Source organism: Haliotis rubra, unplaced genomic scaffold (assembly GCF_003918875.1).
Source record: "Haliotis rubra isolate DU_JTF1 unplaced genomic scaffold, ASM391887v1 Scf14, whole genome shotgun sequence".
NCBI lineage: Eukaryota > Metazoa > Mollusca > Gastropoda > Lepetellida > Haliotidae > Haliotis > Haliotis rubra.
The window spans coordinates 1,904,550-1,919,883 of NW_025765336.1; positions in this window are offsets into that span (position 1 = coordinate 1,904,550).

The following is a 15,334-nucleotide window of genomic DNA, read 5'->3' on the forward strand; positions in this document are numbered from 1 at the left end:
AATTGGTACAGAAATTGGATCTGCTAAAAAGAAATTCGGCTTACAGAGATTGTATGGTGGTTGATTAGGGCTATTATCGCCCCGAGATGTCCACTTAATAGTATTATAGCATAACACCCGTGAAAGATATTTCTGGGGATTGGCCATACTTCTACAGAGCATGATTTTTATGAATCACTATGAAATAGTGATGAAATCAGTGTATTCGTGGTTAGACTCTGATTCAACAGTGAAATTTAGGAGTGATTTTCACCCCTGCCACGGCAGTATTCTATTTATTACAATATTGTAAATGTATTAGGTTTCTGCTTTTCAGACTGACTGACTGACTGAGTTTGGTTTTACGCCGCTTTCAGCAATATTCCAGCAACATCACGGCGGGGACACCAGAAATGGGCTTCACACATTCTACCCATGTGGGATTCGAACCCGGGTCTTCGGCGTGACGAGCCAACGCTTTAACCATTAGGCTACCCCACCGCCCCCTGCTTTTCAGATACAGTTAAAGTTCATGACAGTGTGTCTCACCAATAATGAGTTGTCAGGAATGCATTATCATTTAATGTAAGCAGTTGTGTGGAAGTTACTATAACGTGATGCTTTTAAGTCAGGTGTAGCCTATAATGTAGAAGAACAGACAGGGGCTAATCGAGCATGAACATACTTGAGACCATGGGCGTGGGTAAGCACATGCCTCCCTCTTTCTCTTCTCACATTACAGTTAGACCAGTGGCCATGTAATGATAACATTTTCACGCTGGGTCTCAAGTCGTGGCCTATTTTGGAAATGTGACCACTGTTGGTGAATATTAGTATCACTGACTTAATTGCTACCACCACCGTTATTGCTATTTGGTTTAATACTGCCACTGGAATTTAACAGCCATAAGAGGTCTGTCTGCATAGGAACATTTTCAGCGCATTTCTGACAGGCTCTCGAGCAATATGGGATAACTCTGTAACTCTTCAGCTATACATACACTAATTCTTACCTGATAAGACTGCAAACAGAAGCCCTAGTTTGGTATGATCATTGCGTCTCGTGCAAGTGTGTGTATTGTATGCATATACTGGGTTTTCCGTCACCTTTATGCTGTAAACCTGTTCGTCGGTACAAAAATTATCCTGACTTCAATCCATAAACTTAGATGAGATTTGTTTTGATCTCCCGGTGGGTCGTTTTAGAAGTTAGATAGTACGTGACACGTGACCTCATGATGGCTGCTAGAGCAATCATGACAAGTGATCGAGTGTTCTGATATGGCTTAGAAAGCACCCTGGGTATGACAGATGTACATCTACATGCTTTGAGAAGTTATAGATTTCAAATCTCATATTTACGTGTCAAGAAGCAATTGCCAGTATGTTTTATAGACCACTTACACGTTTGTCCATCAGCATTTTGTGAAACTTCAAATCAATGGGTGTTCTTTAGAGCTTTTCTGTTGTAAAGATAAGTATTCACATCTTTTATCGAGGAGTAAGCATGGGTCGCCATTTACCTGTCTTAAAAGAAGCTTGAGACAAAGCTTGTACTATCTCCCCTAAACTTACGGAATAGAAGCTACGTCTTTGCCTTACTGACAGCAAGTGTATGATAGGTGAAGACATACTAACATTTAGCCATCACTGGTTAAAATTACATGACTTTCCCTCTTCTCGTAGAGTGGAAACTAATTTCAGGCTTGAACATCACTGATTGGAAAGTAATACAATTTTCACCCATTAAACAATACATCAAGATTTTCAAATATAGTTGCGAGGCAACGACGAGGGCTCCTTGGCTTTAGTTCTATCTATTGTATCTGAGGGCTAGAAATCATCGTCCAAAACGGAGCCAGAACTCGTGTTGACAGGCGAGCGGATCTTCCAAGTACAGCCCCCGGGGTCGTGGGTGGTGGGGGTGGGTGGTCATTTAGCTTTTAAGAGTTCCGGAGAAGAAATAGTTCCCTCTTTAAAAGGCTGTATCTCAGTTGTTCTTTGGTCTACGGTCAAAACAAGTAGTGTTCTAAAATCACCAAGCATTCATCTACCACACTGGCACTTTTGTGCAGAATTTGCACATTTTGGGAACAAATTACTCAGAAAACTGTTGAAATACATGGTCAAAACTGAAAACAAACATAACTGCCAAACGGTACGTTTTAACGACTTGACCTGTCTAGGCAAAATTTTTGGGAATTCGATTGTGCATCCGTACAAGAGTTTTGGAAGTGTTGGAAAAATTAGTTCTTGAGATATTTGCTGTCAAACTTTTGAAATTTTGGAATTAATTTTGAATTATCTCCCCTTTGCTATTGGGCCTAGAGCCTAGAGATTTTTAAGGGGAATATCTACAGCTCAGTGCGCATCTGTGTGATTTTTTGTAAAACGATTCGGGCTTTTAGTTTAGAATTATTTATGGTTCAAAATCGGCGGAAATAATAATTAACAATAATAATAATCCGAACGATTACAATAGGTCTCCTGCCTAGAGGCAAGGAACCCTAATAAACGTGACAGAGTCATTTGAATATTTAAATGAAATCTCGGCTAAAAGCAGAGTCGATAATACGATTCTGACAAATAACGAGCACATGTTTATGAAGCACTGTTAAATGGTTTTGACACCAGGTGATCGCGATAAGTGTTTAGCGTATCCTGCAGTGCCTAGTCACTTAGATGAACAAACAGTTCAAGTCAAAACAAGGACCTTTGTCACTGATGCTTTAAATCTGAAAATATTTTCCCTGTGTCCGCCATCGCTAAGAATAGCTGGAAATTTGCAGATGTCATGGACGATTGCAGATGTCATGGAAAATTGCAGATGTGATGTATAACAATCATTTATATATTCCCTATGTCCACCACAAAGCCTTTTGAAAATTTTACAGAGGCATTGAAACCTGATCAAATACATATGATTAAACACATGTCATCGGCTCACCAGAATCAAAGTATCACAAGATATGAAGCAGGGGAGCGTGTAACATACATATGCACTCTGACAATATCACCCCTGTCGTTCCTTTTGCGCGTTTGGTTTGCATGTGGTGATTTGTGCCACATGGTGATCACGATGTATGAACTTTTGGTCACTTTGGTCTGAGAGAACAAAGGCGGATAGTTAGAGACAACCAATGGCTGCCCAGTAGATTCCCAGCTAACACACACGTTGCGGGAAGGTTGTATGTTAGTAACGCCACGCCACAACATTGCCACAATTAGTATTAAGTCATTTTATAACGTTATTTCACAACGTTACATATATACATTGTCAAAACGTTGTGTATCGATATGTAACTTGATGTCACGATAGAGTTTTCTGTAAAACTTGTTACTTTGAGCTTCTTTCTTCATTATTTAGCTGCAAGCTTCAGAAGACACGACCAAAACAACATGCAAATTGACGAATAATCATTGATGTGAATTTCTGCTTTGTTTCGTATGCACTGTTCAACATTTAGACAACGTAAAAACGTTAGCATCAAACAACTTTAACATTGTGACGACATGAAAATGACAACGTTGTGACAGCGTTGTTATTTTTTAGCTGGGTTCCTTTAACCTTCCTTCGTCACATCATCAGTTTGGACTGTTCATTCCGCAGGGGAGTTGAGAATGAAACCGTGTGCCCACTCTTTCATTGGTAAGAGTTGTGATGGTTTAGAGCCTTGAGCATTCTCTTGGTGAAGGGAACCTAGTGCATTATTATTGAACTGTGTTATCATAGTGTTTGTTTGTTTTGTTGTTCTGTGCTGAAAAAGCAACATTCACGTTATGTGGTTTGCGTAAATGTGCTTCTGGGCCAAACAATCTAGTGATTTATTTTAAGGTCTTTGAACCAATTAAAGGTGAGGATCCTCCGTTTTTGTATCCCTTGTGATGAAATAATCACGGTCAAGCATGTCTTGCTTGACTCTGTTGAATATTCCATCACAAGGGATATCTATTTCAAATCACGAACTATGAAGGATCTTTTTTTTTTTTTTTTAATAATGTAAGTTCTCATTTAATTATTGCATTTGTTAACTGATTTGTAAAATAGATAAATATTTTATGTTTGGAAGTTTAAATTAATAACTCAGATTGTTAGTGGCTGTACCCTCAAGGGGGTTGAAGTATTGTAAATTCATTGTCCTCCTGAGAGGGTACCTAAGTCCCCAACTTGTCAAAGTCAATTTAAACTTACCAGGATTTTAAACGTAGTATTCTTGTTATTTTAAATTTGGATAACATTTCTTACAATCGCCAGCAGCTGAAGGGATGGGGTAAATGCATCAAGGTAGCAAAGGTAACGTAAGTCCCCATGATCCATAGTATGGTGATCTACCTTCAATTGTTGGCAATATATAGCCTGTTTTTATATTGTATCGTCATCTATAGTTAAACTGTTTTAGATTTAATTGCTAGTTTTAAATTCGAATCTGTGATAATCTAGTTATTTTACTGTCCTTCGTTGACAGGTTTTACAACTAACCATTAATTACTATGTATAAAATTAATTGTTCTCGTCACGATATGGCTGAAATATTGCCGGTGTGACGATAAATGTTAACTTAACTTAAGGTCTTTGAAGTGAATCTGACCAGTGATTCAGACCTCCCCGCACGACAGATATAGGTTGCTAGAAGCTAAGCTAAGCTGTTTGTTCTAGCTATCGGTATGCGGGGACCTGATGGAAGAAATTCAAAATCGTAAAACGAATGTGAGCTGTCGTTTACATATTCCGCACTATTTATTAATGATTTGCTGCTCGTAAAGTAGGCCGATAGGTGTTATAGACTCAGTGCCAATGATTTTGCGTGCTTGGTTAACAATTTTATTGAGTTCAGCTTTGTTTTGAACAGACAGGTTACCAAACCAACAAAGAAGGTCTCTGCTTGCCTTTCTTGTACAGGTAATCAATATTGTCATTCCAGTTAATCTTACAATCAATGACAGTGCCTAAATATACTATTCCAAAAACGAAATGCATAACCAAGAAATCTGTTGTATTTTCAAACAGGTATAACTTGTCCACAAATAGACTTTAATACATGAATTTTTACATAAGTTTGGACGAAGGTAGTGTTTATACAACCAAGTGGATAGGTTTAGAAAACGGAGACGTTGAAAGAGATGGTGACGACGTAGCATTGTGCCGACGTCGGGTCTCCTGGCTCTCAGTTAAATCTCTCTCAACCTGTTCCGTACAGTCTGACCGGATATCCTCCGAAGTCCAAGCACCTTGGCTGCTGTGCTCTCACCCGTGGCAGTACGATTACGCAAATGTAGTACCCGGATGTACCGATCTTGGGCTACAGTGGTGACTGATGTCTGCCTGTACGGGGACGGTCATTTGTTGTACCTGTTTGGTTGTAACGAGCTGCAAGGAGTGATATCGTGCTCAGACTAACATTCAGACGCCTGGTAACAGAAACTTGGTAATCTCCAGCGTGCACTCTGTGAATGGCGATGTTCCGTGTCGCAGCTTCAAGACGTGGCATCGTGATTTTACCTTGAAACTCCTTCAAAACAGATGCTGATTTCCGAAAAAGTAAACTGGATGTTTATAGCCAGACAGTGCCTGCTCTTTGCTGCACAATTTAACTTCGATTGTTTTACATGTGCAATAGTGTAAAAATCATGTTATCAACACTTTCGTTACATATTTTGACGATTGTTTGAACACAATTGGTAATTAATAGATTTTAAAATACAAACGCCTATGCGTTTCTTTTTGGGATAGTATATTGTATTTTCTCACAATTTCAATTTCCTCGTTGTTGATTATAATAGGGCCCAAAGAGTTAGACAATTTCCTGAAATGTATAATAATTTCTTTTGTTTTCTTAGTATTTAAAACCAGAAAGTTATCTTTACACAAATTAGTAAAATTCAAGACTGAATTTGTTGTAATCAAGGTCAACACATTTTAGAAGTGAAGCAATTGCTGCGTCATCGGCAAATTTGATAATGAAACAGTTAGCTGCTTTACAGATACACTCGTTGGTATAAATGATGAACAATATGGGTGACAAAGCACATGCTTGTGGACAGGTTGGTAACCGAGGAACTGATTCCATTAACAGTAACATACTGAGGTCTGTTAGTCATGAAAGAGTCTATCCAACTGATCAGATTGCTGTTAACACTTAAGTTTGTTAGTTTTGACAGAAGTAAATGTGGCTGAATGGTATTGAATGCGGAGGAAAAGTCAAATTCTGGTTTTAACCAGCAGCCGCAGCAGGATCTTGGAGAGAGACGTATATTCACAACATATGTGAGACCGGGTTCGAAGCATATTTCTGGTGTTCCCCTGGTTCGAAGCATATTTCTGGTGTTCCCCTGGCTCGAAGCATATTTCTGGTGTTCTCCGTGTTCGAAGCATATTTCTGGTGTTCTCCGGGTTCGAAGCATATTTCTGGAGTTCCCTGCCGTAATATTGCTGGTATATGCTAAAGTCGGCATGAAACCATTCTCACTTAGCTCACAACATACGGAACTTCTTTCAAGAATAAAATATGAATAAACAATATACATTCTAGTGCGAAAGTACGCCGACTGGGGGATTCAACAAGCGGTGCATATTTATTATCAAGGACGTATTTTGAAAAGTCTAATATATTTGCAGAATATAGGTTAAATGTATCATTTTGTTTGTCAAAAGATGTAACGGTGATCTATTGAAATAGCATTGGAAAAATACCACTTTGTTTTGTGATAAAGGAATCATAAAAACAAAACAAGGATTCAAAATGTGTTCTGTTCGGTAAATTGTGCTGTCCGGTGAAACTCTTGATAACCGAGGATCCTAGAGGCTTTCGGACACGATTATCAGAAGGATTGTCGTCAACGACAGCATGGAAGTTGATGACCCTGCATTCTTGCCAGGAGCACACTGAACTACAGATGTTGTAGTAGTTGTTAGTGCCCCTGTCGTAGTGTCTGGCTGGCAAGCTGATGACCCTGAAAAATAAAGCTTGGACCGTTTAACATCTCATTCAGTAATTCAGCTATACACAAAATGTCACTGTTTGTTTCAGTTCTATCCAAACGACAAGATCCTTTTAAATCATGGTCTGATCAGGATAATCAAGTGATATATATTTTGATAAACAATATACGCCCTCGCGGTACAAACCTGACCACCGATGTCTACAACATATTTAAATCTTCGAGCCATTTCTAGCGAGGAATTCGCAATGTAATGTATAGGTGAATAAAGTGTAAATGGGTGTTGGTGAAGGAGTATTTTCCATATACATGTAACACAAAATACAGAAGTGATTGGTATTTTTGATAAACAGTCTACGTCCTCGCAGTACAAGTCCTGACCACCGATGTCCACAACGTCAACTTTAGTAACAAACAAATCAATTGGAAGCCAAATCTAACGAGGAATTTACGTACGTGAAATGTGCATGTAATGAAGTATAGGTGAAGAAAGTGTAAATGGGTGTTGGTGGGGAGTATGTTTAGATGTACATGTAACACAAAATACAGAATCACACCCCAACTAGCGATTAGGCTCTTCGACGCCTTCTATGTCACCATTAATATCCTTTTGAGCATGTGGTTTCCAGGAAACTATGCTTGTCCCCAGATACGACTAACGGGATCGGGTGGTTAGGCTCAATGACGTGTGGTTGATACTTGCGACCGATGCTTATGATGTCGATCACTTTATTGCGTGATGTCCATATTCGATCCTGTATATAATACGTACACCGCCATAGACATCTTGAATATTGACGAGGGCTGCCTTGAACAACGCACAAACGGTTCATTTATAAAGTGTTGGGATTTACTTCTGGGTTTTGAATACAACATGTTTTGAACCACATACTTTTACTGCTTGGTGTAACCTGCAACCACATGCACAGAGCTGTCAGTCCGGTATGATCAGAACGAATGTTCACATTGATCAAGTGACACAGCTCTGTAAACAAGCTCGATACCACCTTCAAATGCTTCACTAGCCCCATCCTAAATCATTTTTTGAATTTCTGCATTACTATCAGGCAATTAAATGCGGGTATAATTACAACTATGTAACTATGCAATATAAAAAACAACATCACCAAAACACGACACACACACACACACACACACACCAAACAGTTAATTTAACACATCTGGGACAATTATTTGGCAGCCTGGTTCATTGATCAATAAGATCAATGATCCATGTCACGTGGGGTACAATGGTACGCCATTCACCACGTGACAAAGACTGACCACCCTGTCCATTTAGTCGCCCCTTACAGCCGTAATAGTGTGGTGGAAACCGGTTCTAACCTGTGGCACAGAGTATAGTAAACGTTATTTGATTGACTCACCCAGCTTCCACGTCGCACTTTCAGTGGTAGTTAGTTGTAAATTGTAGAATGGTGGGTCTGAGGTAATGCTATCCATCCTACTGACAGGGTAATTCGTAAGGGTATCGTTTCCAATGGTGCAGCCTTCTCCAAAATACATTTTGGCAGTAGTCTCTTTCAAACTTCTATTTATCCAGAATGTTTTATGTTCGGGGCAGTAGTCAGCTGTCGAGAAACGCACCGCCGTCTCTGTGCAAGAGTTCAGATAGCAGGCCAACGGCATGGACCCGTTGTCAATCCGTGAAAGCGCCACCTTGATGGAATTGGTCAGGTAAACATCGACCATAGTTATGTTTACTTTTCCGCATGACTTTACCTCGAAGAAGAAATAATCTGACTGGTTGTTCAAGAATATGAGGGAAGGTGTTACAGACAACTCCACGCCACCGTATGTCTCCAGCAAGATGCCTTGTACACTTCTGTCTGGTGTAAAGAGAAAGATGAAAACTAGTTCAGTTACATATTCTCATACACTTTACATAAAATAATTATATACTTGCTGATTAGGGCTATTATCGGCCCCCGGTCTCCACTAAACAGTATTATAGCATAATGCCTGTGACAAATATTTCTGGGGATTGTGGCCATATCTTGTAAGTCATTCACAGTATTTTTCATTGTCCGTGATCGTAGTATATAAGTGTTTTTAATGTATAGCTAAATTGTGCAAAAATAACCAACATCTGAAGGAATGATGTAAATCCAGCTTGGGTCCATGTAGGTAGCAAAGGTACTGTAAGTCCCCATGGTCCGTAGTATGGTGATCTACCTTCAGTTTTTGGTGACCTACAGCCCAGATTTTGGGCTTTGTTGACCGATTTTACAAAATAACTGTCGCCGACAGCCTTTTATTTCTCTATCTTTCCATCAGAGGCTGCTTCTCCACTGTCTGATATAGGGGAGTTGTACGTGCTACCCGTATTTGGCTCACCACCAAAATCACGGGCTTCTACACTGTGACGTATGACAATTTGAATTCACATTCAATTGTCATCCGTCAGCTCATCACATGTATGGCTGACGCAACATCTTCTAATGTTGTATTTAATTCGCAGGTAAGCACCCTCTCTATATCCTTTCTCTATTTCATAGTGCTAAATATCTAATTATTATCAGTTAAGTATTTTAAGTTAGTAAACATATTGTTACCGATCGCGCATAAAGTAAACATATCTATCGCGTATCACTTACTAACTTAAGCACAAGCACAATAAGACAGTGTGTGAAAGTATAATTATATTATATTTTATAAACCTTTTATTATCAACACCACCTGTATATATTTTTAGCAATAATATGATGCATCAGCTTTATGTGACGTCATCATGTAAACAATCAACATTATTCAATTGTTATCATAATTATAACGTATGCCACTTTGCTATATAACTTTTATTTATTATTACAGTATATATTGTTACAGTCACGATATGGCTGCAATATTGCCGATCTGACTGTAACTCTTAACTCAGTCACTGACTGTGGCCTTATCTCTACTCAGCCTCCATGGAACTGGAAACATAAATATAAGAATAGATTCTGGATAAGAGACAGGAAAAGAAGAGCGAGAAATCGAATTTTATCGGATTAAGCAATTAGGGATTTAAAAAAATAATGATTTAATGAATGTTTGATTATGAAAAAAACGCAGTGTATTCCATATCAAGAAAATATCATTCGTCATCATGTGAAAACCACTCACATCCATACCATCCCCACACAATCCGGTAATCACACCTATGTGGAGATTTTCTTTGATTTTTTTATCCCCTTTGTTTTGGGTTCTATCATTTCTAAATGAAAATTGGTACATTTTGCACTATTTTGATGAGAGTTTGGTGAGATATTTGATCCTAAGGGATGAGTTATATCCCGAAGGGAGTGTTTAGACAATGTTTTACAGTGAAATATAGGGGAGTGTTTAGACAATGTTTTACAGTGAAATATAGGGGAGTGTTTAGACAATGTTTTTACAGTGAAATATAGGGAGTGTTTAGACAATGTTTTACAGTGAAATATAGGGGAGTGTTTAGACAATGTTTTACAGTGAAATATAGGGGAGTGTTTAGACAATGTTTTTACAGTGAAATATAGGGGAGTGTTTAGACAATGTTTTACAGTGAAATATAGGGGAGTGTTTAGACAATGTTTTTACAGTGAAGTATAGGGGAGTGTTTAGACAATGTTTTACAGTGAAATATAGGGGAGTGGTTAACAATATTTTTACAATAACGAGTTGTCAGGAATGCATTATCAACTAATGTAAGCAGTTGTGTAGAAGTTACTATAATGTGATTCGTTAAGAGTCAAGTGTCGCCTATTATCTCGTAGAACATATGTAGGCTAATAGAGCATGAAATGGAACATACTTGAGACTATGTAAATGGGCAAGTTGATGCTTATCTCTTTTCAGATTACGTTAAGACCAACGACCATGTAAAGATAACATTTTCTCTTTGGGTCTCCAGCCGTGGCCTATTTTGGAAACGTTTGACCACTGTTTGTGAATACTATTATCACTGACTTAATGGGTACTACCACTATCATTGCTACATGGTTTCATACTGCCAATGCCGTAGATGGTCTGGCTTTCCTTAAGCAAAGGGGGCGGTGGGGTAGCCTAATGGTTAAAGCGTTGGCTCGTCACGCTGAAGACCCGGGTTCGAATACCCACATGGGTACAATGTGTGAAGCCCATTTCTGGTGTCCCCTGCCGTGATGTTGCTGGAATATTGCTAAAAGCGGCGTAAAACCAAACTCAGTCCTTAAGCAAAGGAACATTGTCAGCGCATATCCAACAGGTTATGGTGCTATTTGAGCTTTTCGGCTACCCAAAGTAGGTCTTACCTGATAAGGCTGCAAACAGAAGCCCAAGCTTGAGTATGATCATTGCGTGTCTTGAAAGTGTGTGTAATGGATGCTTATACTGGATTTTCAGTCACCTTTATACTGCAAACTTGTTCGTGGTTAACAAAAATATCCTGACTCCAATCAATAAACTTAAATAACATTTCCTTTGATCTCCAGGTGGGTCGTTTTAGATGTTAGATAGTACGTGACACGTGGCCTCATGATGGCTGCTTCAGCAAACATGACAAGTGATCGAGTGCTTTGCTTTGGCTGAAAGCAACCTTGGTATATCTACCTGCTTTGAGAAGTTATAGGTGTTAGATTTCGAATTTCATATTTACGTGTCGAGAAGCAATCGAGGATGTAACATATGTTATATTTGGGATTACACTTTCTTATCGAGGAGTGAGCATACATGCGCAAGTACCGTCACCCTAAACTGGCGGAATCCAAGCAACGTCCTTTCCTTATTTAGAGACATACTAACATTTAAACGTCACTGGTTAAACATTCACGATTCTCCTTTTTTCGAAAATGGTCGGTTACTGCTCCGATTCTCTCTTTTCGAAAAAGGAAATTAGCCCTTTCGGACATCGAGTTTGACTACCTTTACGTTGTCTCATGTAACGAACACAGTTTGCTGAGGATACCAAAGGGTATGTTTTAAATACCTGAGAAACGTTTGCCCGAATAAATCTGAGATGTGTATGTTCAGAAATCACTTGGAAATGTATGCCATTATGTCTGGCTGGAAAACAATCTGAACTGTTTCTCTGAGCTATTTTTAATATTTACAATATTCCGAATTCTTTTCATGTTGAGATCAAAGCATTATCTGAGAAATGTACGTCGCACAGTAAAGTTTCACCTAAAGACATTAAAATGATTATTTTTAGACTTCAGCATTGTTACACTTAAGCCTATAATGTTGCATGGCTTCGTAGTCCTTCTCTTGGCTGTCCAAAATGTTCTCAACAGCATCTATTCATAGTTCGAGGGGCGGCGGGGTAGCCTGGTGGTTAAAGCGTTCGCTCGTCACGCTGTAGACCCGAGTTCGATTCCCCACATGGGTATAATGCGTGAAGCCCATATCTGGTGTCCCCGCCACAATACCGCCGTGGTATTGCTGGAATATTGCTTAAAACGGCGTTAAGTCTCACTCATTCATTATTCACAGCTCGAGGTCGACATGGCTTCCGTCAGTAGCTGTCTTTTTGGGGGCATCAGGTGGAAGTCAGATGGAGCCATATCAGGAAGGTTAAGGACAGGTGCATTGCCCCGATGGAACTTGTACCATATTTTACTCTGTATTTCATCACTTAAGAAGTGCAGCAGACTATGCTCTGTTTGGCCTCAAGGGAGAGAGGCCACCATCACGGCTGCCTAGGACACGGAGGTCGTAAACCTTCCTTCTGAAAGGACACTCAGTCGTTTGCTTCTTTGCTAATGGCCATGTCTAACGCTTCCATAGTTTCAATGTTGTTTTGACTCTGACTTATGAATTGGAAAACTCACTCTAAATGTGTTTGGACATTATCCAGCTCTAACCCACTCGTGTTAATCTGGAACAAGCCGAATACCAACTCGTGCTCCTCTCAGATTGTCTCCCTTGGCTGGCTATGTCGTACGCGGGTAACCGCAGCTCCTATAAAAAAAGCCCAAAGTTATTATTTGGAGTTATTTCCTAAGGCCTAAATGTACTGAGAAGTAAGAGCATAAGCTATTGGCAATATTGATGCGAACTTTTGTGAAAACACTTGTGAAAAACTGGAAATAAAACTGTAGCCACGTGTTAATCACACCTGACGGGTCAAAGGTGAAAGACATCGTGCAGTGCGTGCTTCGAACACTACGGGTGCGTTGTCTTTTTTGCATCTTATTTATGTCAATGCCACCTAAACAAAAAACAGATTTGACAGAAATTAATGCTGATATCCAGGAAATTTGTCTGCTTTTATCCGAAATGCTTACAAAAGATGACATGAAACAATAAACGAGGTCAGTGGTCAACAAATATCTAGACTCATTAAGAGAGCAGTTAAAAGATGGATTTACAGGAACGGTGATTTCGAAAGTTAAAACTGATATGATGGCTTTAAGAATGAAAACGAAAATCTCCGAAAACACTCGAACATTTTCTGCGGGGAGCCCGGAGGCAACTCTCCTGATTAACTACCTTTTTATTATCATCAAGAAATCATTAACAAAAAAAGATACGACTCTACTGAATGAATTATTAACCAACTTATATATTGTATACAAACTAACAAAACGACAACAACAAAACAACAAACAATCCAACAAAAGACAAAATAAAAGCAAGAAAACAAATAAATCTTACCCCGCCCCCTTCCCCCAAAAAAATCCAACAAAAAAGAAAAACAAAAAAACAACAACAAAAAACAACAAACATTTTAAACAAGCAAAAAAAAAAAAAACCCACAAAACTCTGGAAGGGGAACAATCGTGACTAACTCATGTTGTTCTGGAAAAGCTGAATGGCGAGTGGTGAGGAATGACGTGACGCTACTTAATGCATTTGCACAAAGGGATGGGCCATGGTCTCGAACGATATAGTTTATGTAGCGTCAAACTGCCATTAACCATGCTGAGATACTTCCATTCCATACCATTACACTTCCACTCCAAACTGACTACGTTGAGTAACGCAAACGTCGATAAACCGCTCTCTTTCACGCATGTTTAGACCTTTTACATGACCATCAGGGCCATGCAGTTGAAACCTGAAATCCCTGTGCACTCTATACTGCCCCAGTCTTGTCCACAGAACTCCTGGGAGTGCTAAACATGAAAGGGTTGCATTTGGTGACGGACGCTGTGCTCAGCTGTGTATAACTCCACCACACATTTGTCTCCTAAACTGAATCCTTTGTATTTCTATATAATATGCTAATTGTCCATTGATCATCTGTGGTTGTATACTGATTTCACCATACGTATCGATCTGTGGGTTAACCTTCACGTTTCAGTGAGAAGATTTGTTAAGGTGATAGCACTGATCCAACATGGCCCTTATTTGTCATTATAGCTGTCCTTCATTTCCAGTGCTTAGGAACATAATAGCATATTCTTTGGGGGACATGTCAAAATAGGCGATCTGAGAGTAATTTGAAAAATGTCGAACGTTTATTGAATCTCTTCCTGATCCTCTACTTGTCAACACAGAAATATGGTGCAGGTACGGCCCTAGTTTTAAGCCCACAACACAGAAATACGGTGCAGGTGCGCCCCTAGCTTTAAGTCTGCAGCACAGAGATATGGTGCAGGTGTGCCCATGGCTTTAAGCCCGCAACACAGACATGTGGTGCAGGTGCACCCCTACCTCTTAAGCCGGCAACACAGAAATATGGTACAGGTGCGCCACGAGCTTTAAGCCCGCAACACAGAAATGTAGTGCAGGAGCGACCCTGGCTTTAAGGCCACAACACAGAAGTATTTTACTGGTGCACCACTAGCTTTAAGCCGTCCAAACAGACCTATAGTGCAGATGCGCCCCTACCGTTAGGCAGTCAGCACAGCAATATGGTGGAGGTGTGCCCCCAGCCTTTTTAGCCTACAACACAGAAATATGGTGCAGGTGCTCCCCTAGCTTTAAACCCGCAACACAGAAATATTTTACTGGTGCACAACTAGCTTTAAGCTGTCAATACAGAAATATAGTGCAGGTGCGCTCCTACCCTTTAAACCATCGACACAGTCTTTTATCAAAATAGCTTTTGTTCACATCTTGACTTCAGCAATGTGCCATGTGAACTTACTACAGCAATGAAAAAAATGACAAATTGCGATGAAAGTGTTGCGATGACCCTTCTGTCATTATCCAGAACGTAGCGTGGTGTTATGCCACCTGCTTGTTTAAATGATTACATTCTTATCTGAAACACCTCCACAGCATTGCTATAAGGTTAACAGAATCCTTAAAGCATTAGTTAACGGTGAATCACCGATGGGTAGTTTACAATAATACTCCGATCACGAAATACGACTTGAGACCATGGAATGATGTAACTATAAATGAATCAGAAATGTTGTGTCAGGACGTGTGATAAGGGCATTCTTTGCACAAGGCCCTATGTACAGTAATTGCTAGTTCACAGAGAGAAGAAACAATGCAGACACTC